A 25139-nucleotide genomic window follows, 5' to 3' on the forward strand; every position below is an offset into this window, starting at 1 on the left:
GAACTGCCGATATTTATTTGTTTTTGGTTATACGTGTGCTTGTAATTCAAATGGCATGACCTATCATAGGTGAGAGCAATAGTGCTCTAAATGTCCTCCTCGCCCATTGGCAGCACACAGTATTATGTGCTATTCTGATGATTTTTCCCTGGAACGGACGTATCCCTTCCTGCTCTTCCTTCAAATAACATTCCATTCCCACCACGTTCAAACCCTGCAGATGGATACAATTAATGCCTATCTGTGAACCATGGGTGCCTCTGACCTCAACTTCTCTCCTTGGGAAGGAGAAAGGGGATTTGTTTTTGGAGCTGGGCTAAATAGAGCTGCAGCTCCACATCAAGGCATGCATTCTATTCTATTCATTTTTTACTAGACCTTAACATCCCAAATTGTAATTGGAAGGGGCTCAGTGAAGGCCATGTGAAGGTCTTTTGCCAGTGTTTTTTCCGTGTTTGCAGTTGGAGGTGTGGCTTAGTGTGAACTCACTTTAAATGTTTTTTGATACTTGTGCTTGAATAAGTCAATTAATTAAAATAGGATATTTTTGTAAAGATTGTGTGTGCTATTAATTACACAATATGCAGCCCATATTTGCTAAGTGATTGCGTTAAGATACTTGGTATCATAGGGTATAATATGTTGTGTTATTTATAAATGATGTATCCCTTCCTTTGGTTGAATATATATATTGTATCCTCACTTGGTAGGAGGGATCATCCCCACAGTGTGGGGTAACCGTGGAATGAAATAATGTTTCTAATGTGAACTCGGCCTGTAGCACCTTAGAAATACTTTTTTACCGCGGCACATGAAGTGGCTGAGTGAAGGCCAAGTGAAGGTATTTTGGCAGTGTTTTCTCTGTGTTTGCAGTTGGAGGTGTGGCCTAATTTGAACTCAGCCTGCAGCTCCTTAAAAGCACCCTTTTTTGCAGCGGCACATGAAGCGGCTGAGTGAAGGCCAAGTGAAGGTCTTTTGGTCTTTGGTGTCTTGGAGGGCTGAGGCAGCTGTTAGCGGACACAGTAATAAACGGGCTCCCTGTGCAGAGATATGCAGCTTACAACTGGAGTGTTTAGGAGCTAACACTAGCGAGTGTTCTGCGTGGCCTTGACCTCATTCTATGTTAATACATTCCCTGGGCAAACAAATGGAGAGGAGAATGGGGTTGTTTTTATGGTGCCGCCCACATTCCGGTGTTCTAATTAAATATGATAGGGGCAGCTTCACTGCAGAAAAAGACCTTAGTTACAGATACAAGGTGCCATTTTTTACAACAATGAATGGGTCGAAGGGCTGATTGGGTGCAAATCAGAAGAGATGTTTGGGTTACCAGAGTTGAGAACTACAAATAAATGAAACATGTTTTGCTGTCTCGGAAAAATATGTCAAACAGGCTTGGATAGATCAATATAAACCCTGACAAATATCATGAAACTTTCATGAATTTTCTTTTGTTTCAGAAGCAACGGCAGTGTGTTTGTCGGCACTAACAAGCAGTGGGAGAGGACAATTGATCTCCCTTACATCCACAGGCATACCGGAGCACTCATGGACATTTACTGGATATGTTGAGGGATGGCTTATCTACAGTTACTGACACCCTGGAAAGGAACATATTCTGTGACCAGTCTGCAACTGCCCCTGTTAGTAATGCCAGGCGTTCATCACCCAGCAATCATCAAACACCCAATGACCAATCCTGTGTACTCAATGCATCAGCAGGTCCAGCACACTTTGGGCCTGCAACATCAAATCCGAGCAAATACCTGTACCAGGTCTACAGTAATATGCTTTACAATATACCTGATTAATACAGAATATTTAGCAAAGCCGAAACGTTGTTATCCTCAATTTACGCTCCTGGGTTACAAACAGCATCCAAAGCAAAGTGGCTCTAGATTACAAGATGGGAGCTAATACAATTGGCTAATGAAACAGAACATGGGCTGAATGCCATAAGGGAGGAACTGAGAGTGTTAGGCTGACCACCTTTCAAAACATCTACATTTTAGATGTATGAACTGCAATGGAAGGCTGAGTATGCGTAAAATTGGGTACTTCCTCTTGTATTCATATACCTTCCAATGACACAGACAATAGAACTCGTACCCATGCAATACACAATTTGTGCACCACAATTGAGAAAGATGGTGGGGTGAAGAAAAATGACTGGGTCACGTCAATTTATTCTTGGATGCCCTCATGGATGAGTAATATTTTCAAACTGCTGATTCCTGTTCTTGTTGCTTGTTCGTTTTTATACTTGCCAACCAATTGTGGGATGCTCCAAGAAGATAAGATCCAAAACAATGCCAATGATGTCACTTACACTGAAATGGTAGTTAAAGTACAAAATCCAATTGGTCCACCAGGAACCTGATTTGATCGCCCGAATGACCCTGAAAACTATATTGAAACTTATGTTGATTACACAGGGGATAGGAATTGTTATTTTTTTAACATGTAGGTCAGAAGAATATGGAAGAGATTTACATAATATCAGTAAAGTGTGGGTATCAAAAACTCCTTTTGACAAGATGAAAGTGAGCAGGAGTAGTTAATGAATTAACCAAACAGAGGGGGATGTCGATATGCAAATGCAATGTCCTAAATATAAAGGGAAATACAGACTGCGAGAATTTTCAAAATGTGATGGTTCCATGTCGTCTCAGTGTTTCTAGCTTTTATTTTATTAAGCTTTGTTTCTGCTGCATTCAAGAGAATTTGTTAAGTTGCCAAGTATGCACCGGATGGCCAGGCAGTGCAAACATTTATTAATCATATTAGTTATTGTTTCAAAGATGACGTTCCTGTTATACTTCCACATTAAGCTTTTCCAGGGAATTTGAGCACATGGAATAATTACGATTTGTGATTTTAGCATTGGTCAGACAGAAATCCAATAATTTCAAAATACGTGTTCTGGTATGAATTAAGCCTCAGGCTGAGGCACTGCAAAATACTGAATAATACAAGAAATTGCTTCTCAAAGTGGGGTTTCTGTTACATGTTTTTTCTATGAGCATCTCACTTTCCCAAAAAGATGTGCATCCTGCAAACCAGCAGTTTCTGTCATTGGCCAAGCTGAGTAATGGGGACAGCAACTTGTATCAATGTTGTAGTTAAAAAAATATGTTTCACACTGAGCAAGCTGCAAGGTCTGGGAACTGTCTAGGGTGCCAAGATGTCTGGTGTCATGGGAAATGATTTGAGTGCACCCAATATTGTTGCCATGAGGTCCTTATTTCACTTTGACTAATTGCCCTATTAGGTCATCTGCAGGGTGATGGAAAGAGGCAAGAGCTGTTAGGAAAATAGGGAATTGCATGTACATAATGTCTGGAATATATTGTAATTTTGTGTTTTTTGTCTATAAAGACCATGGCCCAATGTGGGCGGGTCGAGAGTTCTCAGCCTGGTTGACCTCCTTGACACTAATTGCATGCATTAAGTGCTGTTGTTCTGCCATTTGTGCACCTCGTTATTATTTCCTGGATTTATTGGAGTGAAACACGCCCAGCACCTAAAGGATAAAACAACTTAGATGTTAATGCAGGTTTTAGAATCTTATCTAGATTTCTTACATTTTATTAATATTGTAATTTTAGGAGGGGATTTTTACTTAAAGGTAGGTTGTGAATTGTTTGCGGGCCATGTAGGGGAGACACAAGATCTTGCTTTGAACATACCACAGGCAGTCCTGCAAGATTCACAGAGGGGTGCTTTAGGCCTCCGATTTAATACATTTTTATTGGAGTGGGGCCTAAGAATGGTTAATGGCAGAGTCCCTCTGGATGTTCCTGGAAACATTACCTTTAGAAACTCCTGTTTGATGCCCACCATTGATTAGTTTATACTGAGAGTATGTAATTGGACATCTGTGAAATCATTTGAGGCTATGCCTAAGCCAGATAGTGATCATGCAGCCTTATCACTTAACCTGATCTGCAGGACTAATCAGAGCAGAGGGGTCATTGTGTCTTGGCCAGGGTGTCCAGCTGACGCAGCTACCAATATGGGATACACAAATAACTGGTCGAAATTGTCTGTAGGTCATATTATGGAATGAGGGTCCCTGGAACTCATTGTTTTACAAATTAAGCACTTAAGCAGACCTCACCTGTGTCTGAAAGATGGCATGACTTGGGATTGTTTCTAGTTAGACCATTTAAACGTAAAGGAACAGGTGTCGTTTCTCTCCAAGCGTCTCTCTCCTCAATAAGACCTGAGGCATAAGTAAACTCAGCAAGCTGCATGGATACTACTTACTGATTAGTTCCTCGCTTGATTGGATTTCAGGAGGCTGGTTTTGAAGTTGTTCTGCTGTTTTCTCCAAAGAGCATGAAGTGAAGTTTTGGTCAGAAGCAGAAGCAGCCATTGTTAAAAGGTTCTCACACATCTTAGTTCCTGCATACCCCATAAAAATGTTAGTCTCTGGGGGAAGGGTTGGTGACTTAATTTTCTCTCTGGGTTTTCCTGTCCCCTAAGGGGGTGTCTTCTCCTGAGAGTTCCAGCTTACACTGACCACTAGGAGATATTAAGCGTAGCATGTTCATCTCCCTAGCCCCCTTTGGGGAGAGGTAACAAACTCCCTGGATTCGTCATAGTAAAGACGATCTATGCTGTACCTCCAGGGGTCATCTCCTGGACGAAAGCTGCCCAGGCATGGCTGATACGAAAGGTGTCAACAGCTGCCAGACAAATTCCCCAGAACTAATTTATGTATGTAAAATAGGTCTGGTTGAAATTGAGTTGACACATTTACTTTTTTATCAAGCCATGTTCTCTGATCAAATAATGTGTAATGTGAAGCCAGATACATTTTTATATCCTGCATCATTTAACCATGATGAAAACGAATTATTAGTTTTCAGCCACAAAGAGGTATGGGTTTATTTATTAAACTATAATTATAAAGGCTCAGCCTATAGAAAGTAAGCCCCAAATACTGTGTATATGTTTTTGCTAATAACACGTGGCAGCAAGAAGAACCAGGCCAGAATGGAAAATTGCTCCTTTTGACCCTAGGCCTATAAACCCCATCCCAGTATAAGTATCAGACATAGGGGTATGCATTTAATTTAAAAAGTCTTTAGGAACATATTAAAAGGTTGTTTGGTAGAGCCACCCCCTACCCCCTAAATTATTAGAGTACAGAATGGCTGAAGAATGGATTATGGGCTGACAGAAATTGAAGTGACAGAGTCCATTCATTTCAAGGGCTCAGACTCACACAGGAGTCCAAATTGTGTAAAGAAATCTAGCTGAAACAGTGACACAATTAAACACACAAACAGCTGGGATATTTCAAATGGGGATATGAAGTGCTGAAGCAACATGTCGTGATGCATGGCTAATTTCCAGCAGCATTGTACTGTACTCCTTGACAAAATGACACTCTGCATCATACATTTAGGAAGTGAATAAGCCAATAAGAAGTAATAGAGAGAAGGAAAAGAAACCCGGGCCAAAGAAATCTGTCCTGTAGATTATGCAATCATGTTATGGTAAGCCTGAGTCATCTTATGTTGCAGTGTCCGTCTTTAAGCCTTCTAAGAATCAAGTACCTGGGCAAATTCCTTGAAGAACAAACTTTGCCTTCAATTGGAGAATGGTGGGAATTCCTGAGATAGGGGAAAAGAATATCAATGACCTTGGCTTTACTGGGATTTGTAAAAGACACATTCGATCGCATAAATGAAGAGGGGAAAACTGACTGATCCTGGCAGAGGACTAACTAGTAAATAAGCCAGGGAGAACGTAGATGATGATAACAGTATCTAAAACCTTTTTTTTTTCCCTTCTACCACTTCTTGACTCTGAAATGAAGCAGTATGGGCGAGTCCCTTCTTCCTCTTTTGCTTCTTTCGGAAAATTGTAAAAGATCAAATGTTTCTTTTAATTTTCTTGTTAAATGTATAGCATAAAAGGTTTAAATGGTACACCAAAAAATGCTTAAAAAAATAAAATAAAATAAAATGAGCCAATAAGATCCATCCGTGCCCTTAGAGTGCCTGTCTTGTGAAGTGAGTGGATGTGACACATGTCAGTGGACCTTATTACGAGGCTGGCGGTAGCTGTGCCTGTAATACAGGAACAGCTGCCACCGGTATTCATTTTTTTACGGCGCCCAGAAATGGGCAATTATCGGGTCATTACGGCCTTGCCGGACCTGGTATTTGCCCATTCCTGGGCACCGGAAAAAATTCTTCCCCTTTCCCATTTCAGCCTCACAGGGCTCAATGGGAATGGGAAGCCGGATGCACAGGCACCGTTGTAAACGGTTCCATGTGCATCCGAAATGCTCTGCTCGCCGGTGCCAGTATTGCCAAAAGGCCAGTCATGGCGGCCCCAATGTCACCCGCGAGCAGAACTCGTAGTTTGCCGGTCCGGGAACTATGGTACTGGCATGCTTACCGGTACCCTAGTTCCCGGACCGGAAAACTTATCATGAGGCCCAGTGTGTTGTAAAGAATAATGAGTCAGAGAAGACAATTTGGCTCACATCAAGTGACTTTGCATGGTGCAGAGGAAACAGTCAGGGTGCTACACATGCTCCTTGATAAAAACGCACATACTGTCCAACAATGTACAGTCTTTTTACAAAGGACAAAAACAGACACTAGCCTCTGATAATATAAGTTCCTTGACTAAATAACGCGCATGCTTGTAAACTAGAAACACACACATAAGATTGCCATTTGGCTATGAGCAGGAAATTGTAGCTTCCACTTTCCAGCAGAGAAACCTCACCACAAGTGGCAACTTCCTGTCTTAAACGGCTCTTAGCACATTCAAGTGATGTTTTCTTGCACAATTCAGATCTGATAAGCAGCTAAGGACATGAAGCATGGCACCAAGTTAAACGTGTGTGGAGGCAAGTGATGTGCTTTACCTCTTAAGAATCCCAATTACTATGGTAGAGAAAACTAGGGGAGACAGACAATGCCTGTCTCTTGCGTTTGCACATAAGTATGTTGTATGTTCAAAGCAAAGCAAAGGAACAATCTTAAGCGCTAGGCTTTAACGTTCTAGGGGCAGAAATGACGCACACATTCTAGACAGACCAAGTCCTGTTTTAAGATAAAAAGCTCAAGCTGACGGGGGAGAGCATAGGTTCATCCAGCAATCAGCAGAACTCAAGTTGTGGGGGCTAGGGAGATTGTCATCGCAGGTCCCAGAGCAGAGGAAGCCATGGTCGGTTTGTGTGCTGCACATCTTATCCTAAAGCGTGAGTTGAATGTGAAGTCAAACTGTGTGCATTGTGAGACTAAAGGCGTTTGGTATGTTACACCACTCCATACCACAGCATAGCAAAGATCAACTTAATATAAATCACATGTCACTCAAGCTGCTAAACTAAAATGGTTACTTGTTCTTTTCTCTATTATAGTAAACCATGTTCTTAGCTTACACAACAGTCTTTTTCAAATGTATGGTAATCTGCTATGTCCTATTTGCTTTTGTTATAGGTTGCACAATGCAAATTAGAGCTTGTAGGAGATAGCTGTAACATTTAAAAACATAGTAACCTGCTATCCTCAGTGCCAATTGCATATTTGTGAGAATGGCGTCTCTTTGAGTCCAAATAACTTCACAAAATGTCCTGGCTGTGTTATGTTAATGTATGCTAATATGAGAAAAGGACTTCTGATTCATGTCCACTTTCTACAGCCTCACCTAGGGTGGAGGGGAGAGGCCGCAATCAATCAAGTCAGGGCTGAGAAGAGGAGCAGAAGAGTCACAAAACCATGACAACAGCATTTGGGAAACTAATTGTTCTGGGAACAGGAGACACACAAGTCATCATCGCCTGTCCCCCGCCGTGAGTGGGTGACATTAATATCATTGGGTGACAACTGGGAGAGGAATGGGATTATTCATGAAACACTGAGGACAGCCTGTGTAAGAAGCATGGTCACCTGATTTTGACAGAATGAGAAGCAGAGATTTGGGGAGGTGGCAGGGGAAACACTAGCCAGTTTCTATCTATGAAGTGAGTGAATGAGACACGCACCATCAGGTAACAAGTGGCGGTGGGTTGAGGAGCAGGATAAGCTGGCAATCTAAGTGCGTAGATTGTGGAAGAGTCAGACTCACCAGATAATGCTGGGAGGGTGCAGCAGAGATTGGGGTAGGCAATGGGAGAAGGGTGGGGGGCACCAAAGAGCTTATACAAGCCAGAAAAGCTAATATAAGGTTAATTAAGACTAAAAAGAAAGAGGCGAGGAATAGATCATGGTGTGATTTAGAGGAGGGTGTACACAGTAATGATTTTCAGTCATTTTGTGACTTGGTGGCCTGGGGATGACAGTGAAAAATCCCAGTTGATCTCCAGTGTCGGCAGCTTTGGACTTAGAAATTCATTTAAGTTACCTATACCTGATTAGTTGGGCCTGTATTGAGAGGTTTGTTGAATTAGTTACCCCTGGATTGTTGTTAAACTTCCCAAACTGGAGCTTTGAGTTGCAGAAAATAGGCATGCAAAAATAGGATGCCATCCAGAAATCCCAGTTTGGGTAGCAACACACACAATCTCTATCTTTCCAAATCAATAATCTGGGTAACACTTTTACTATGATAAATTATTGTATTTGTGTCTAATAATATGTTGCCTTTATCTTGGAAGGGATAAGCATTTGTCCCCGTTTCTAGGAGAGGGTGTCATGGCCAGGACAGAGGTGGCTGTGGCCAGGGTTTGGCTGGGTGTGTTCTATATTGCCACCTACAACTTATGGTATTTTGCATTGCCATAACTCGAGGCCTTTCATGGAGGAGGAACCTCAAATGGCCATGTGGTGTATGGATAGAGAAGAGGAGAGGTGAGAAAGTGCCCTCCTTCAATTATTTAGGTGTTTGGTTTCTGGCAACTGGACAGTTGGTGGATTAACTTCATGAAAGTGTTGGGTGCAATTTTCTGGCCAAATATCAGTTGGTATTCTGTGTTTTCATTCATGCTTTGTGGGCCAAACAATTGAGGCCCCTACAGGCATATTGTTTTCTGGTGAAATCAGCAGCCAGCTATGAGGGTAGCTCTGCGCATGTGCATAGTCACAAAAATGAGTTACAACTAAGCTCAAGTTTTAGAGATGGCTGTTGAATTTAGGACCCGGAATGCAGATAGCAGCTGTAAGGTTTGAAATTGAGGTTTTTTATATTGGCAACATGGCAAGTTTAAAAAACCTTGCATTCTGGTTGCATTTATTGTTAAATCGTTTGGGGGAGGCAGTGTACAGAAACCAAACTTGTGAACTAAAGAGGCTGCAGAAGGTGGAATCACTCGTTTGATATGATATGATAAGTCATTTATAACGCGCCTGTAGACAAGTGTTTCTAGGCACGACAATACAAGGGATGGAAGACAGAGGGGGGGCACAACAAACATCTAACTAGCCCATGTGTCATTCAGATTGTGCAAGTGTGATAACACAAGTGCAGGGGGTGGGAGAAGGGGGAAGTGCCAGGGAGAGGGAAAGGGGAAGTGCAATCAGGTCAGCATTGCTCCGAGTAAGTGCAGCCCTTTATGGTTTGCCCACTTGAAGCGTGTGTTCACACAACGTATGAGGGTTTATCCTGAGGCTATGGAGAAAAGGGCTATAGCAGTGTTAAATGAGAAATGTAAAGAACATATGTCAGGATGAGAATTGGAGACAAAAACGACAACTCTTTTATGGTCAGGTATTATTTAGAGAGGAAGCAATCACTTGAGAGGGAAGAATATCTGGGCCCTGGGTTGCCTCTGAATGCTAAACTTGGATATGTGTCTTTATATGTAGGATGCCTTCGGGAAACAGCATTAATCTATAAGTGGGATAAGAAGGGGGATATTGGTCCAGTATGCAGATGTGATGAGAGACGGTGATGCATTTACATTTTTTTTTCCTTGTTATACTAAAATGTGTACACTTTTTTGCCAGTCTTCAAACAGCGTGGTTTTAGAACTACTAGAGAGGCTCTGCAAATGATACTTTCACATCCATCTAGAACCACATTAACAGTTATTTAATATTTCGAATAGGCTTGGGCAGTGCCCTCTAAGAAAGGTACAAAATATAGGGAGAGTGTGAGGTAATCATGTCGTTAGAAGGGTCACAGACGATATTTAAGATATCAGGATAGAGGTTATTTTTTTGTTTTTTTGTTTTGTCATTCTAAGTGTAATGTTGTGGAACCAGTTATATTCACTTGATTTTATAGAGATTTTATTTTCAATATTTAATTTTTGTAAGATGTTGTGGCTTATTTTATAGGACAGTGTGGCTTTTTCATTCCTACCGATCTATTTGAATATCGTTCATAATGTGTATTTACGTGTTTGTAATAATGTTTGCCATGTCTGAAATATATATCGATGATGATGATGATATGGAAAACGTTGGTCACTGCTGGGAAGTTCCCAACCAAAATGTTTCTTTGAAAATGTTGTACCATAATTGTGCAATGACATTTTCACTACCGTGGGGGTGGGCACTAGAACAGTCAGTGGAGAATAGATTTACCATCACCATGGACATGTGGACCAGTGGTCAGAGCTTCACATCTGTGAGAGCACTCGTGGTTGCCTTTCCTTCCTCCAAGAGCCAAGAGTGGTCGCAGAGTTATTCAAGGGTGCATCAGGTGTATGGACTTTGGCCCAAAGAAACCTTTTGATTGCAACGTGTTTCAGTGGAGAAGTCAATGGGGATTTGTCGGCTGGGTGAATATGGAGAAGATGGAAGCACAGTGGCTAAGGCCTTGTAGTTTGCATTTGGTCTTTGCTGCAGAAGACATTTGGTCAAATGTGCTGGCTGCCTTAGAAATGTCAAGATAATGAGCATGCCCTGCTTTGCACATGTCCTTCATTGTTTCACACGCTGTATCAGCAACTGTGTGCCAGTGAAAGAAATGATCACTGTGGCCAAGAAGATAAACTCCCATTTCAGCCTGGCATACTATGTTAGAATTGCATTGCACCAACTGAAAATGACCGGCATGTGTCCACCACACAAACTGATAATTTCACTGGCCACCCATTGTAACTCTAATTTGCACATGCTGTATAGGCTTTGCACGTTTTACAGTGCCATCACAGATTACCGAAATACATACGGCAGAGATCTAAATTGAGATATTCATACTGTGTCAGTTCCAGCTGATGTCTAATGTTTGCTCTGCAATACCAGCTTTCAAGGAAGACAACCAGTGCATTAGCTGTCGCAATGAATGCATGAATGAGGTTCACACTCGTGTCTAGCTGTTTGAGCTCAACCTGACCAACCTGGTGAAGGCCTCTTCCTTGGCAGGAGATGCTGATGCATCACAGCAGATGAGGGATATGTGTCTTAACAAGATGGGACGGAGGACATCCTCAACTACCAGGCTTTGTGCCCCAGAGATTCCATGTTCTAACCTGGCTGGCTTCCCTTACCGCAAATCCTGAAGTCTCTCTCTCTCTCTCTCTCTCTCTCTCTCGCCCTTCCATACTTCAAGGCTTATTGTACTGTAGCATACTCCTATTGGCCTAAACTTTCTTACACTCAATCCGTTATAGACTCAGCTCTCATTAGGACACTTCCAACAACCTTCATTGAGCATGGACATTCATGACGGAGAGGTGTTGAGTTTAATCTTTCGATCCTGCCAAACAGTAAGCTGTTTGTGGGCTCTTTAATGGTGTTCTTGTAAGATTAGCAGAATTTGTTTAGCTTTACATCATTTCCAGGAAAACATAACAAACCATTCTCAGATCCGCCTTCAGGAGAAGTGTACACCAGGAATTACTGTTTGAAGCCACATGTGTAACTGTTTTTTGGACAACAAATTTAACAAAGGGACCTTGCACTTATAAATGAATCAAACATGGATGCGTACAGGTACTACGAACATTACGGGTTGCTTTAGATATTTTTTGCCTATTCAGTGGATTTCAAAATGCAAACATGCGGGAGATTATTCCAGAATAAATGTGTAATAATTCCCTAATTGTAACTGGCGCTGCACTCCACTGGTTTTCCAGAATCACTCAGAGAGTAGATACAAGAACTCACATTGTTCTTCTTTTTTGTCTTTTTGTAGTAGGAGAAAATATAGTTTTAAATAATATTTGCAATGGCAACACAACGGTATGCATTTTCTCTTCTTCAGGCCGAATTTGCACCTGAGCACATTGGCTTGTAGGAAGCATTAGACGTGTAGTGATGTGTGTAGTCTGCATGTCATGTGTATGTGAAAAATCCCAACAGTGTGAACTGAGTGGGCCTTCAAGTGCCAGCACAGCCATTCGGATTACTAGGTCACAAGTAGATGCAAGTTCTATACACGTCAAGTATACAGGTGCTTTCTTGCAGGCGTGCTATTTGACTGTCAGAAAGTTTCATCTTGGGGCTTGCTCCATAGTTCCAATGCCTTTCCTGAATCTTCCTTGCCTGGAGGCAAGGACATTGTTTCCCTGAGCCCAGGGTGTCAATCTCATATATATCAGCCTGCCAAAGAGTTGCAAAGTGGAATCAAGCAAGGAAACAGGACGGTATGACTTGGGAGGATATCTGGCGCCTTTTTTTGTAAATTCGGATAATTAGAGCACTATGCCAGCTGTCGGGGATTTGGCCAGTCCGCCAGATATTATTAAAGGCGCAAGACAACAAAGGACCTGGGCACCATGTTGACACTTAGGGGCTGATTATGGAATATGTGCGCCGAAAAAAGGGGATTTGTGCGCCATTCTGCCCGTAAATCCCTCTTTAACAAATGGGGATTTGCGGGCAGATTAGCGCACAAATCCCCGTTTTTCGGCGCACAAATTCCATGAATCAGCCCCTTAATAGCATTAATCTATTTTCCAGTTTAAACACGTCTTCCTCGTGTGGTCCTGGGGTACCCTTTGTAGGTTATTCCCTCCGATCCAATGTCACTGGAGCATCCATGTGGATGGTAGATTTCAGAAAAGAATTCAATCCAATCACCAGCCATGATATTAGCTTTGCACCTGTGCAAGTGCAAAGTTGTACTGTATTAGCACTAGAACAAAGTTTGCCCTATTTTTAAAAACGCTGGGACATATTAGAAAACCATCGAATCATGACAAGTGCAGTTTGGCATGTTACAAGCACTAGGGCCAACATTGCCTGTGTGCAAATAAGATACATTTTTGCAGCATTGTTGCACCAGGGGACGTTTGCCCTAGTGCTAATACAGAATGGTATTAGCACTAGGGCAAACTTTGCTCTGGTGCAAAAATGCATCAAAAAGTAATTTCTTTTTGCAGTAGGGTTATTGTTACCCTAGTGCTTGTAACATGCCAAACTGCACTTGTCATGATGCAATGGTTTTCTAATATTTCCCAGTGTTTTTAAAAATAGGTAGTGCTAATACCGTCCAACTTTGCACTTGCACCGGTGCAACGTTTCTGTAATCTGGCCCATGGTTTACTTGGCGTATGGGAGAGGCCATCTGCTATCTCTGCCGAAAATATACTGTTATCTTTACATTTTACTATCACGTCTAGTCTCTTCCAGGCCACATATACTCTTTTTTTTTTTAGCTTGCGCACAAAGCAAATTATAGTGCCTACGGTTAGCAATTACTTCTACAATATCGCGTGATAAACTATTCACGGGCCAAAGGAGTCGTTTTATTGCATATTTACACATTTGGCAAAACCAAGTTCCGAGGGACGCCTTCCCCGTTCTTTTGCTATGTGGCCTATTTGGTGGTAGGGTTGATTTAATTTTGAGAAGACTTTCAAAGGCATACTTTCCCAAAATACATGGATAAATCCTTGTCTTCAAGCTAACTTTGCAGTCCTGCAATATTCCATGTTAAAATCAAAGTATTGAAAGGGAGGTAAAATGGCGCTGGGCAACCCGTTTGTCTTGGAAGCAAGGCAACACTGAGCATCAGAGGTTCGAGTCCCGATACAGCGCTAGGAAACCACTTGCTACTATTAAACGCTAAACATGTAATTAAAAAAGAAATAGTTTGTCTGATGTGGCATAGTTACTTTATCAGGTACTGCTGTCTGTCACAAATTTCACCTTCCCTTTCCTGAATGTTGATCAACATTCTCCAGTGTTGCCGTTTTTATGCTGTTATCTGGTCCAACTCTCCCCATCCCTGGTGGGGGCAAGGAAAGACTCTTCAGGGCTGTTGGTCCTCCCGGCTCTGTCAGGACGCCAATATGCAACCAGCTATCCTTCTGCCGGAAATGTCCTAAGGTGATCAGCGATTGGGTACCTTTGGGTGCTGTAAATTCGGTCCCTCTTCTGGTGCCAGTCACTTTCAGTGACCCTTGAGTTCTAAGGATGCCGATAGGTTGAAGTACTTTTAAAGGGCATACCATCATCTGGCTTTTCCTATGAAATCAAAGTTGTTTGACGGAATTTGTTTTCCAAGATGGAATGACAGCACAACACAATCTACTAAGACTTCACAGGGTCTTTATTTGCCTTCCTCTTGGGGGATCATGTCTGCAGGAAGGTAAGTAAAACAACGTTTTTATTTATTTTCAGTGGGAGACCATGTGATCACGGAAAAAGAAAATGATACCTCTAAAATGTGGTTTTTTTTTTGTTGTTTTTTTTTGGTACGTCTATCATTATTTCAAGCTGCTTGCATGTGGGTGATGCCCCGCGCACTGAAGGAGGTATTTATTTCTTTAGTTGTTTACTTGACCTTGAAGCTGCCTATTTATTTTTATTTTTTTATTTTTTTGTCCAACAGCACCATGGAGGTCCTTAAAACAATGAGAAAATGTCCACAGCCCTTTGGGGTATTCCCTCTATTTCAGGAGATTGAAATAATTTTGAGCGCTGCTTATTATCATTTGTCATTTGTTTTAGGTGATGGTCTTAAAAATAAATGTAAATCGGCACTTCCACAATGCCCTGCCAAGCCTATTGCAGGGGAAGGAAGCCTCCTGTAGGGCTAAGATCCTATAAATAAGGTTTAGAAGGAGATCCCCTATCATGTAAGGCATAGATCTTTTTTCAAGTCTTACAAAGTCTTAAAGCACCAGGGAGGTCTTGTATAAGAATTACAAAATGGCTACAGAAATAATTTTAGAAGTGCTAATTTGCATCTAATTAAAAGTGACTTGTGCACATTATTATACCTTTTTTCACATGTGTCTAACCAAAATTGAAAAAAATTGTGATTGGCATTAGTTCAAATATGTTCAGGCTTCCGGTCTGGTGGCATCTTTTCCTCGCAGTCGCTGTGCATTTAAACTGCACTTACCTTCTGCTGGGCAATCCTACGAGGCAATACCTTACATTTGTTGACTTATCAGTGATAGGAGGACATTACTGGGGTGCATAATGCTGCAGTTGGTATTTTAGTACCACCTGAGAACTAATTGATTTCATATGGTTGCCATAACTGGCACATGAAGGCATCATTGGGGCATTGAAGGTTGCAATTAGCATATGTGATGGCACCCATGCAGGGTTATATCTTAGCATTGGCATATTGCAGCTATACCAGAAATACCTAGATATTGGGTATCATGTAATTTGCCCTTAACATATTGCGGGAGGGCAAAAAAGGCTAAATGCCAGAGCCGGCAAGCTGCCAATCTGCCAACCGATGCCCCTCGCAGCACACGAGTGTGTGTATGGGCTGACAGGTGCAGCCGGGTTGGAAGAGAGAAGTCGCAGGCTTTGTGACTGGAAACTATATCTGTGTGTTGCACTTCATAATACTTGGCATTCTGTGTAATACTCTGCAACTGTACATACCAGCCCACTTTATATATTGCAGCGTATTATACATCATACCGAAAACGAGTATTTTTTCTATTTTTTTGTGTTTAATCAAAAATTGATTTTTACAAAATGTACGTCAGTTGTTTATTTTAGCAATGTCTGGCTGAAAAACGTCTATGAGGGTCTCTCTAAAAATGGGCCCACTTGATTGGCTAAGGTCTCAGCAGGTTAACGGTTTGAAGAATTTCCAATCAGTCGGCCCAACACGTCGGTTCGTCTGAGAGGATGAAGTCCGAAAAGATGTGTTTTAGATATCGTTCTCTTATGTGTCGGTTGCTGGCACATTTTAAAAGTAGGTGGCGGATAGTTTCTTTTTCTGTTGTGTTGCAAAAGCAGCAGTGGTTAGATGGAGACTTGCCCCTGAAGGCCAAGATCTCATTGGTTGTAAGCAGGTTTAACCGGGCACGTAAGAGCAAGTCTCTCCCCTTTTTACATGGACATTTTTTAATGTATTGTTGTAGCTCGTTTAATTTCTTTGTATTGGGTGGGAGATGTGATGTTAGTTTGTTTTTTCCTGCTTCTTCCAGCATTTCTGTCCAGTCCAGATCTTTTTGCTTTTTCAGAATTTTTCCCGGATTACCAATTAATCTGTCTTCATCACACTCTATTGATTCCAGTACTTCAATGTTCTCTCTTTTCCACGGTGATAACCTTTTGCTGCCGTTTCTCTCCATTTCTTGGTTTATTAGGTTGTAGATTGATGGGAGTTTTGCCAACCGACACTTCCTGTACAACATCAATGTAAACTGTTTTACTATGCCTTTGATAGAGGGCAAACTTAGTTCTCTGCGGATGGAAGCAGCCGGCATGGAATTTGGCAAGCTGAGGACTTTCTTCCAAAATGTTGCTTCCAGTTTTGACCAGATGTTCGGTGGTAGATTTAACATGGCATTGCCTCCATATGTTGAAGTAGGCGTCACATTCTTCTTATATTATTCCCAAACTGGGACTATAGAATATCTGCCAAATTTCTTGTCTATGGCTCTGGCTTGTGCCGCCAATTTGTTGACTTTAGATCTTAATGAGTCTTGCATAGATATTTAAATTCTAACACTTTTTCAATAGGAGTTCCTTCGAGGGTTAAACATATTTTTCTCTCTTTCTTGTGGTTGCTTCAAACGTCAAGAACTTTGTTTTTCTTTCATTGATTTCCAAGTTATTTTCCTGGATGTGGTTTTGCAGGTTAGTTAATTGGCGTTCGAGCCTGATCGGTGTATGATTCAGCAAGACTAAATCGTTGACGTAAAGTAGCCTCGTAATCGCTGTTTTAGAGAACTTTGGTGGAAATGCTCTTAATTCTGCATCTTTATTTTATTTTATTTTATTTTATTTGCATTTTTAAAGCGCACAGCTGCCCTCAGGCATCGTGGCGCTGTTACAAGAGAGTTTACTTGTCATGGTAAATATAACTAGAACAGACATGGAGACATGGTTACAGTCATGGCTACAGTTCCAAGGTTACATGGGAACAGTGAGTCTAGTACAGTTGTAATTTACAGACATGGTAACGTGCAGTAGTATTATGAGTGAGATTCACTTAAAAAGGGTGGTTTTCAGAGCTTTTCTGAAAGCTATCAGGGATGTTTCAGCTCTGAGTTTAGGCTTTAAGGAGTTCCAGGCTTTTGGCGCTAGGACTTCGAAACTCTAGCCACCAGCTTTAACTCCAGTGAAGTTGGGGATTGCTAGTTGGTTGGTGTACAAGTTCCTTTTGGGTCTGAGTGACTGGACTGGTTGTATCCGTTCCGTGAGTTATCTAGGGGCAGATTGGGATATGCATCTGTGGGTTATGGTGAGAGTCTTAAACTGAATGCGCTCTTTGACTGGGAGCCAGTGGGCATTTTGTCTTGCTAGGCAGATGTGTTCCCTCTTTGGAATAGTGAGGGCTGCTCTCAGAGCTTTGTTCTGTGTGATCTGAGGTCTATTAATGTTTTTGGCAGAGGTGCCTAGCAGCAGGACGTTGCAGTAGTCCAGTTTAGCACCTATGGTGGCCCTAGCGATGTTGAGACGGTTTGTAATGGACAGATGGGGCTTTACTGCGTTGATTATTTTGGTTGTTAGGGCTGCGGAGGAGATGTAACTGACATGTCTGTCCATGGACAGGGTAGAATCTAGGTATACTCTCAGTGTTTTTACCGCAGAGGAGACGGAGATTACCGAGTTCTTAATTAAGAAGGTACTGTATTTGCTGTCTAGTTTGCTGAGGGTTTCTTTGGGGCCCACCAGTAAGATCTCTGTCTTGTCTCCATTGAGACAGAGGCCATTGGCTGCCATGCATGCCTCGATGATGGCATAAGTGTTTTGTAGGGTTTTTAGGTCTTGCTCGTAATCACCAGTTAGTGGGAGAAGGATTTGAGTATTGTCGGCATAATTGGTGAACGTTATGCCAAATTCTTCTAGGTCATTGAATAACGGGAGTGTGAATAAATTGTATAGTGTGGGGGAGGTGCAGGACCCTTGTGGTACACCACAGTTGATAGGGGAGGGAGTGGCTGATGCCGCTGTAGACCCTCATAGCTCTGCCCTCCAAGAAGCATGAGATCCTTGTTGTGGCGTCATCCGAAATGTGAGCTGTGTTGGTGAGGTGTGTCTTTAAGGTTTTGTGGTCGACTAGGTTGACAGGTCAAGGAGTAAGAGGATGGCACGTTTGCCTTTATCCATATTGTTTAGGAGTTGGTTCTTTAGGTCGGGTAACGCTGACTCTGTGCCACGGCGTGGGCGAAAACCGGACTGTCTCTTACCTAGGATGTTGTGAGATTCAAGGTAGGCTTGTATCTGTAGGTAAGCGGCCTTGGCCAGGATTTTCAGCAAGAATGGCATTGTTGTAATGGGTCTGTAGTTGTTGGGTGAGTCAGGGTCTAGAGTGGGCTTTTTTAGTAGTGGGTGAACCCAGGCTTCCTTGAGAGAGGTACTAAGCCAGCGGCGAATGAGCCATTAATAAAGGTAGCAATGAAGTGGGCTAGGGGCTCGGCGCAGTCTTTGATTAAGTTTGCTGGACCGATGTCCCCCTTGCAAAGTGAGAGTTTTATTTGTTTCATGATGCGTAGGACCTCAGGAGCGGTTACCTTTCTAAAGGTAAATGGCGGTGGGGGATTGCTGTTTTGTTGGGTATGGTGTTTAGGGCTGGAGGCAATCCGCGTTTTGTGAGGAGACGGGTAGACTGTCAAGGTTGGCTTTGATTTTCTTTTGGAGTAGGTCTATTTGGTCAAGCATAGCCTTCTGGATGTCATTACACCATTTCCCGTCTTTGACTGTTTGATGTTTGGATGCGGGTGGTATGACTAGTTCGTTGAAGATAGTGAATAGTTCCTTTGAGTGTGGCATTGTCAATTCTAGTGTTGTATGAGTCAGCTTTAGCTTTGGCTATGGCGCTTTTGTATTGTTTAACAATAGTTAGGTATGAGTCGCGTAGTGGGGAGGAGGGGCAGGATTGCCATTTTTTGAGTGCTTGTCTTTTGAGTTTTTTTAGGTCACGCAGGTCTTGGTTGACCATGAGTTGACGTGCAAGAATTTTTTCTCTTTTTTTGTCTCTAATGGGGCAATTGTGTCGATGATCTCTTTGATGGTGGTGTCGTAAAGTTCGACTAGTTCTTCGGGGTTGTTGGAGGAGGGTGATGCTAATGCTGAGACTTCTAGGAGTGGACACATTCTCTCTTTGGTGAGTAGCTTTTTAGATCTGGCTAGGGTAGCTGGCATAGGAGTGTTCTGACTAATAGCTGTCTTTGTTGGGATGTAAAAGTGGATGAGGTGGTGGTCAGTCCATGGTTGTGGCGTGTTTGAGCTGATGTCTACCCTGCAGTTGTGGTCAACTAGCCAGTCTAGTATGCGACCTTTAGTGTGAGTGGCAGAGTCAACTCTCTGGATGAATTGTAGGTCTAGAAGGGCTTTAGCAAAGGTTTTGCTGTGTTTGTCTTTTGTGTCATTGAGTCCGATGTTCATGTCTCCTAGGAGTATGGCTTTAGTGTTGGGTTTGAGGTTGTTTCCTACGAGGTGTAGGATGTCGGCTTGGAAGTTCAGGAGTGGGCCTGGCGGCCGGTAGATGAGGTGCATTGTCATGGTGTCGTTGGGAGAGAGGGAGATTTTCACTTATAGGGCATCGAAGTTCTCAGACGTGATGGGTTTCATTTGTCTAGCATTCAGTGTTTCTTTGACTATTAGGGCCACACCTCCGCCTTTGTGTGTTGATCTAACTTGACGGAGGATGATGTACCCAGGGGGGAGGGACTGGCATATGGCTGGTCCAGAGGCTTCATGCAGCCAAGTTTCTATAGTGGCTACAGCATCTAGCTCGAGGTCAGCGATTAAGTCGTGTATTTCAGTGGTGTGTGCTTGAAGAGATCTAACGTTAAGGAGAGCCAGTTGGATTTGGGATGGTTCGAGTGTGCTTGGTTTCGCGGGGTTAGTGTGGTGTTTGGTAGTGTTGGTATGGAGTTTAGTGGCGGGGAGTTGGGGTGTGGGAGAGGGAGTGATAGTAGAGGGTGTGGGGAGTGACTGCAGTGTGGGTTTGTGAGTATTAGTGTGAGCTGTGGAGGTGCGGGCTCTTAGTCTGGTGTTTCTTATGTGCACTGGTAACATGTGAGATGTGCTTCTGGCAGTGGATTTGGGGTTTGGGACGGTGTTAGTGGGTATGGATTGGTGGATGTGGCGCTCATGTGCAAGTAAAGCTGGTAGGAATGGAGTAGGGCGAATGGAGTCAGAACATGGAGGCCTGTTGTGTTGGACGGAGGCCATGTTAAGTGTGGTGGGCGTTGCCTAGGGCGTTGCCTGGGGTATGGGTGAGGGGTATAGGTAAGTACAAAAATAGGCAAGATTTGACTTTAGGCTAGGTGTATACAAATACTATAGGCTAGGTGCATACAGATAGGCAGATTCGACTTTAGGCTAGATGCATACAAATACTATAGGCTAGATGCATACAGATAGGCAGATTCGACCATAGGCTAGGTGCATACAAATAGGCATGTTCGACTTTAGGCTAGGTGCATACAGGTAGGCAGATTTGACTTTAGGCTAGGTGCATACAGATACTGTAGGCTAGGTGCATACAGGTAGGCAGATTCGACCATAGGCTAGGTGCATACAAATACTATAGGCTAGGTGCATATAAATACTATAGGCTAGGTGCATACAGGTAGGCAGATTCGACTTTAGGCTAGGTGCATACAAATACTATAGGCTAGGTGCATACAAATACTATAGGCTAGGTGCATACAGGTAGGCAGATTCGACCATAGGCTAGGTGCATACAAATAGGCAGATTTGACTATAGGCTAGGTGCATACAGGTGGGCAGAATAGACTATAGGCTAGGTGCATAGGCTGGTATATACACGTTGACATGGAGATAGGTGTCTAGGCACAGTCACATGGCAGATGTGGGCAGTGCGCATAGATGGTGGGGAGTATGCATAGAAGTATGAGGATTGACTATCAAGCGATAGGCTTGCAGTTGGATGGTCAGGTATGGCTACAATGTGGAGGATACAGTACAATGCTTGTGGCACACTGAGGAGTACCAGAGAGGTTAATGTCAGTGTTGAGTTGGCAGATTTAACAGTTAGCGAGGCGCAGTATGCTTACGGGTGGTTGCGGGCACCGTACAGGTCCTGACATGGCATGTATTCCACTGGAGGAAGGGCACAGGCGCGGCGATGTAGGTGGCTTTGTGGGCACCAGTTGAGGAGCAGTAGGCAGGTGCTGGTCCGCGTACACTGAGTGCTTGGGGTTTTTATCGATGGAGGTGGCGACGGGCATGGGTTAGCGACTCGCGGCTCGTGCGGTGAGACAGGCAGAGAAAGGCTCCAGCTTTATCGTGGCGGGCCTTGTAGTGGGCGGGCCGGCTCTCGCCTTCCGCTGCTGCTGGCCGGAGGAAAAGGGCCTGCAGAGCCAATCAGAGCGCTCTGCTCGAGCGATCAGTTGAGGAGGTTGCTTAGCAACCAAGGAAGCCAAATGGAGCGGCGGCCATCTTAGGGGCGCTCGCACGCTTCTTGCACGGACTGGATTTCCTAACTTTCAGCAAAAAAGGAGATGACGCTGCATGGGCACTTCAGTAGCATGAGGTCAGGGCACAGGCAGGGGGGTGCAATGCTACACACACGGCCCTAGTACCTTCGATGTAGCTTCGTCGTGGCGGGGTGCTGCATTCCTGATGTAGGGCGGGTGATGAGGGGCAGGGCTCCAGCCCTCCCGATGGCGTCGCTGCAGTGTAGGGGAATGAGGGCAGAGACAGGCTCCAGCCTTAATGTGCATCTGAGCCTTTGATGTCACCAATGAATGCCAGAAAGAGGCCGGAGCCAACGGGCACTCATGCTTTACACCTCAAGATGTTGGAATCGCAGCTGACAATAGTCCGTTTTGGTCCAGGCGAATTTGCATACTAGTGTCGGTATACAAGGCCTTGATGGGCTCCAGCAGGGCAGTAGGGCAGTTCCAAACTTTAAGCTTTGACCAAAGTCTTGATCTTTCTACTCGATCAAAGGCCTGAGTGAGGTTGATAAATGTGATTACAATTTGCAGCCCTGCTTCCAAGACTTTGTTCTTCAAGACGTTCAGTTGTAGAATGTTAGCCGCTGTGCCTACATTCTTCTTAAATCCTGTTTGAAAAGGGTATTCACAGGGTGCATTTTGTGCCCAGCTCTTAAATCGATCTAGTAGCAGGGAGCCAAAAACTTTCCCCATTACGTCAAGTAGCGTGATTGGTCAATAATTCTCCGGGTCTTTTTCGATACCTTTCTTGAATATTGGGACCACAGTTGCTGACCTCCACGTTGGCGGGATGGTTTTCAAATCTGCGCATCTACGAAAGATTTTACTCAGGAGGCTAGCCCATTCGTTTGGTCTTGTCTTTAGGTCAACATTGGTGATCCCGTCTGCTCCCGGAGCTGTGGAGTTCTTCAAGGATTTAATCCGCTCTAGGATCTCACTTTGATCATCCACTATTACCCATGGAGTAGATTCCAACCTGGTACACAAGGTTTTTGTGGTTGTTGGAGTTAGGTACATGGTCTCAAAGTGTGTTGTCCAGGTGTGTTCACCAATATAATTTATTATAGATTTTTCTGAGCCCTTAGACGTTGGTCTCAAGAGACTCCAAAAATCTCTTGTTTTATTGCCACTTATGGTGTTTAAGATATTCTCGGAATCCTGTTGGTAAAGGTGCAACCGATGTGTTTTGACCCAAGATTTGTATTACTTCTACCTCTTTGAATGCAGGCGGCGTTGCAATAGTTTTTGCCCTGCGTTGGATTTTTCTCAGTTCTTGTCATTTATCTACCAAGAGTTTGTCGAACACATGTCTCGGTTGTTCTCGAAGATCTGCTTCGAGATCGAGGTCTTCTTTTATGTTGTTAATAATGGTGTATAATCTGTTTGTTTTGGGCAGTTTGTGTAGGTCATGATGTTAAATCTACTTTCCAGGTCTTTGATTGATGTAGCTGACAGTTTTACTCGATTTCTGTGTACATTGCTGTCTATCTGAGCTTCCATCTGGTCTGTCGGTGGGGGTGCTGCCCACCAAGTGGTAGGGAGGGGATTGTGGTCACTGGCGTTAACTCTGGTAACTTCAAAAGATTTAGTCACTGACAGTCTAGGTTCTGATTCAAAAATGTAGTTGAGCGTGGCCTTGGCGTTGTTTCTTTCCTACGACGGTGGACGGTTTAAGTCTGGAAAGGCCTCGTCCAAGTTGTGTAGATTTCTTGAGTCCATCAACCACATCCACAGTTTCCCACGCTGCCCTGAAGCAGTTTTATTAGCTTGTACATATTCAGCTCCTGTTGTTGGTGGACAAGTAACATTCTGGTCGCCACATATCAGAAAATGCTTTGTCAGGTGCCCAGCAAGGGCCTCATCTATCGCTTCTTCTGCCATTTTCAGATAGACTGTTGTGTCCATGGTAGCCAGATTCCAGAAAGTATTTGCTATTATTAGTGTTGTTTTTTTCATACGTGGACTTCTTTTTACCTTGGTATGTCCATGATGCTTTGACCATCAGGATGGCTTGGTTGCTAATCAATGTCTGTTCAAGTTGGATCCCACAACCGTTCCTACAGGCGATCAGCAGCCCAGATGATGGCTTTCCTAGCAGGCCTTTTTTTTGCTGGTGCCAGGACAATCTCGTACCCTCGCATTGAAGGGTACTCTGTCAGCCAGGTTTCCTGGAGACATATTAGGTCATAAGTCCCGATGTCCATATCACCATGAGTTTGCAGGTGAGAATTCCCTCTCTTATTCCATGAGCACATCCTTATTGTTCGATCTGGACGGTTTGGGCGTTGACTTTCTTGGTCGGTGTGCTCAAGGTCAGTGGATTGCTACTTTTGTTTCTGTGGTATTAGGGCTGTTGGTAGCCAAGATCACAGCCCTTTCATTGGTGCACATTTCTTTAATGCTTCACTCTCTGTTTTTTGGTTTGATACCATTTGTGAGATAGATATAGTGATGCTGTAATCTCTTTTTATGTCACTTTCTTTTGCAAGCCTGCTGTTGTTGAAAAACAAGTATTTAAATATGTAGTTGGTAACCTCCTATGTCAAAAAAGAAGGCCGATTTGAGTTTGTCTCCCAATAGGCATTCCAGAAAAACCTACAAAATCTTTGCACCAATCAGAGAGGTAAATGTCTTAATAACAGATGTAAAAGACCAGTTGCATGATCTGGATGATAAGAAGCAGGTCAATATAAAAAAGCCTAAAATGCCCTCATCTAATTGTGCGATAAATGATGACAAGAAAGAGTCTGAAATAGCGTCCATTGAGGTGGGAGTGCCCCAAGCACAGCCCAACAAAAAAGCAACAGCTCATATATTAGATATTTACGAAATAGAGAAAAAATAGAAGGACAGGAAAGTAGGAGGAAGTATAGCATTCCACCCATTGTTCCTGGAAATGTGGGACAGAGCATATGCAAGATCATTGAGTTACAAAGAGGAAACAACCTTTAAGTCTGGCACCTGCTCTAGAGGAGGTTTTTGTGATCTCCCTCACCATCCCAACTTCTAATAGATATGGGATTTTACCTGCTAAAGAAGGCGATACAGAGAAGGATAGTCAACCTCAATAAACATTAGAAAATACTGGATCGGAGTGACAGCCGGCTACAATGGGCCATTCTCTGCCTATCGAAAAAGTACTTCCAGTGGCAACCTGATAAGTAAAAGCAGACTACGAGAAGTAAGATCTAATACACCCACAACCATGTCAACATGGGTTGGACATTACCCGTATGGGAAATATGGTGTATGCAAACTAACTACAACATCGAAAATGATAGACCTAGGTCTGTCATGACCATGGAAACAAAGCAAAGTTTCGAATTTTAACATAGAACATGTGGCTTAAAATTATAGGTTAAACTAACCACGAAGTTAAAACCAGAATAATAGAACATTGTAATTGCCTTAAGAATCA

This window comes from Ambystoma mexicanum, chromosome 1p, assembly GCF_040938575.1.
Source record: "Ambystoma mexicanum isolate Mex_15411 chromosome 1p, UKY_AmexF1_1, whole genome shotgun sequence".
Lineage (NCBI taxonomy): Eukaryota > Metazoa > Chordata > Amphibia > Caudata > Ambystomatidae > Ambystoma > Ambystoma mexicanum.